We start from the raw sequence: 3,855 nt of genomic DNA on the forward strand, positions 1-3,855 counted from the left end.
ACAAAAACAATAAAATGCATAAAATAGTTTTAAACATTTTTTTTGAGAATCATCAGATTTTACAAAACTACATATTTATTGATAAGAGTAAGGCTAAGTTACAAGGTAGATCAGAAATTACGCTAAAATTTAAACTAGGGCTTCTAAACTCATTGACTAAATTGTACATTCTTAACATTGAAAAACATAGCACCTTTTGCTGAATATACCAAAGCAGAATATTTAAAATGCAAACAAGTTTATTTTTATTTTTAATGATAGTGATAAAATTTTATTAAAAGTATATTACAAATACATAAGGCAATTCAAAACGGAAATAATAATAGAGTTATAACAAATTTAAAGCTGAAACTTTTTATATCTTTAATTCTTTTGACAACTATACTTTGGTTTCAAACAAAAATTGTATGCATTGCAAAATATTTGTTTTTAAAGGCAATTAGATTAAAACGAACAGTAAAGATAAGTGGTATATTTCATACAGAAAACAGTCGTATTAAAATAGTATCATTAAAAAAAAACTTTTAATAAATATGTACGTAAGCATAAAAATAAATACAAAAAACTTGTCATAGACAAAGTTTTATTAAAAGAAAACACAGGGCATACAATAACCAAAACACTTTAACAAACAATTTTAACTAACATTACATATCGTTAAGTAAATGAAAAACTTTTTTAAGTCAAATAAGTTTCGATTTTACAAAATGTTATGCTTAAAAACCTAAGTTATTCAGCTAAACATTATATAGTTTAATAGCGTTTTTGCTCATTTACTTAAAACTGTCTAGCCACCATTTGCTTATTTTCTATGTATTGCCTACTTACCTGCTAAAAGGGGTCAATTCTGGGAAACCTTGAACTAAACAGTTAATATAAGCTATATGAATTAGATCATAAAATTTATAATGCAGATCAGTGTTGCCATAGTTTTTTGTAGCTATGCAAACTGAACACTAGAAACTTTGTAAACGTTTAATTGTTTTAAACTAATTCTAACGTTTGAATGATTATTTTTTGAATAATCATTTTGTTTTAATAAGTATATTACAGATTGAATAATTTTGGAAAAAAAATATGTAAAGTTTTTATTAAACTTGCGACAGTTTACACAAACTAAAGTAATTCCGAATAATAGATAGCACACCAACCGAAAACCGCTTAATTTTAACCCATTATCCGATCCGTGATTCCCATCCGCACACAATTCCCACCCGATCGAATTCGATAACTGCTAACCGACCAAGGGTAAAGGTTAAGGGTATAGTGATAGTAAATAAAAATTTGCAAAAATTAAATCTAAAAAATAAACAATCCAAAAAAAAGAAAAGGTTTGAATTGTGCGAGAGTGGGAATTGATCACGGGTAGTAATTGTAAATATACCCATCAAATATATAGTTAATTGTATTCAATGCAACATTCAAACGTTTAGTTTATGTTTTTTTTTGTATTTATTAAACAACTTTTAGTATTTATTAATTCAATATTGATATAAATTAAAAAGGTTAGCTGTAGTATATTATTTCAGAGTAGCAAATTTTTCAGAGCTTAGCAACTTACAATAGTTTTCGTAAAAAAACTTTTATTAAAAGCTTTTAACAGCAATTAAACTTAAAACATTCAATAAAAAATGTTGAAAATTTAAAAGTAAATTACTGAAGTATTTATGAAATAAGTTTTTTGTGTTTTTTTTGTGTTAAATAAATACCCTTTACAAAAAATTTACGTAACCTACTTAACATAATTCCCATATATTTAATAGTAAGTCTCCATGAAACTACTCTAGCATAACATAAAATAATAAAAAACAAATTTTTTCTCGTATTTGTTTAAATATAGCAATCAGAGTTCTCAATTTGTGTTTAAGGAGATAAATGCTAACATTTATTAAAAAAAAACTCTGTTATAAAAAAATGTTTTATTATATTAAAGATCTTAATTTATGACTAAATTCTTTTTCAATAAGAAACTCCGGAATTTCTTTTACCTAGTGTAGTATAATCATTTTGTTGTTTGCTATCACCAGCATTATAAATATACATACAAAATTTGTAAATAAAGTAATAGTTTTTTAAATATTCAAAGTTAGTAAGATAAGACTTTTAAACTTTATAGTCGATGTATAGTTTCGTGTTCAAACTTTTTTAAGAGAATATTTTAATTCCTTTTTTTTTTATATTAGAGGTAAAACAAACCAGTCTACAGCCGACCCTGCTTACGAATACTAAAAAACAGGTTGTAAAGAAATAACTTTTTGTTGAAGTTTGTTATTTAACATCACTTTTTTATACAGAAATTTATACACTTAATGCTCCCGGTGTTACCGGCGTCCCTAGATTCCTCTGAAGCCAACCCTGTAACAGGTTCAGCAGCCTCAACAGGAGCTAGATTCGCGGTAGTTCCGGGGCATTCTTCTGAAGTATTCTCGGTTTGCGATAGTATTTCGGTGCGGGATCGAGTTCTAGGGGGTTTAAGAACCTTTTTTAAGGTTCTTTCAATAGAGGACATTTAATTAGATTAGATACAATAGGTTTTTTTATAGTTTCAGTTTATTATTTACAAAAAAATACTAAAAAAAACAAGTAACACACAAATAACTGCAAAGTTCAGCTAAATTAGGAAAAGGAGCAGAAATATGCTTCCTGCTCTGTTTCACTGCGGTGTGACGAGTGGTTGTTTGCTCAGACTCCGTTGATGGTTTACCTCGAAGGGTTGGGCTGGGCACGTTCTCTTGGTCGTGGTCGTTGAATTGTGATCGTGCGATAAGCGAAATAAAATTTTAATTTGCACAAGAAATATTTACAAAATATATGTACACTATTTTGAGTGTTGGGTTGCTAAACAAAGACTTAATCAGAACAATACCACTCGTAATGGTTTCGTTAGGAATTATATATCAAATGACTTAGCTATACGCTATAGTTCTAAAGCACGTTACAAACTCAAGTCGAGTTTGACGCCCCGATATTTATAAGTTATGAAATTATAGACACGCAAACCTCAATTTGAGCTATGCGCCTCGTCGACGTAATTAAATTAGAATCACTCAAAAAAGCGCTTTGAGTGATTAATTTGAAGTGCTTGTGCGGCCACAATCACTGATTGTGACGTAATGAGATAAGATTTGAGATCTTCGATTGACGTTGTAATTTCAAAATGGCGACTGTCGCTTCGGACTGAAACTGGCGTAGTGGTGCTTTTTGTTAACGTTGAAATCCAAATGATCTGCCTTCTCGTTCGCTCGGCTGTTTTTATACGCTTTTCTTACATAACATCACCTGGTCAAGACATGATTGTATGATGTAACATGCTGATTAAGGCATGAAAACCCGGCGTGATCGGTGGTTGATTCTATATTGAGTTCAAAACGAAATGCGTCAACTAGCGGTTGTTTAATATTATAATTTAAAGTGGTTTTTATAGGAATGAGTTTTGTGATTTAACAAAACAGCGAAATTAAAAAAAAAACTTTAAATGAGTTCAATTTTAAGGCAATCGACGTGAAAGTAATAAGACCTTCACGTCGATGTCCAACACACTGAAATACTTTTATCTTTTATTATTTTTTAGGTGTAAACATACTGCCCTTTGAAACAAAAACTATTTAGTTACTTACCTATTTTATAACGGAAAAAGATAACACATTTCTTACAAATCACAAGTTATGTGCTTGCCGAAATAGAATGCACAGTTGCAAGCAAAAACAGTTTTGTTTAATACGAAAGCTACAAATCAATCTTTCAAGCGAAAAAATAACACTGATTGGTTTCTCTCTAAATAAACAGTCTTTTATAAACTCTTTGTAACTGAGATTTCTGCCATTTAGTTTTAAGTTGTTTTCAGGTATGTAATAT

The sequence above is a fragment of the Thalia democratica genome, chromosome 4 (genome assembly GCF_965202585.1).
Source record: "Thalia democratica chromosome 4, ktThaDemo2.hap1.1, whole genome shotgun sequence".
In the NCBI taxonomy this organism is placed as follows: domain Eukaryota; kingdom Metazoa; phylum Chordata; class Thaliacea; order Salpida; family Salpidae; genus Thalia; species Thalia democratica.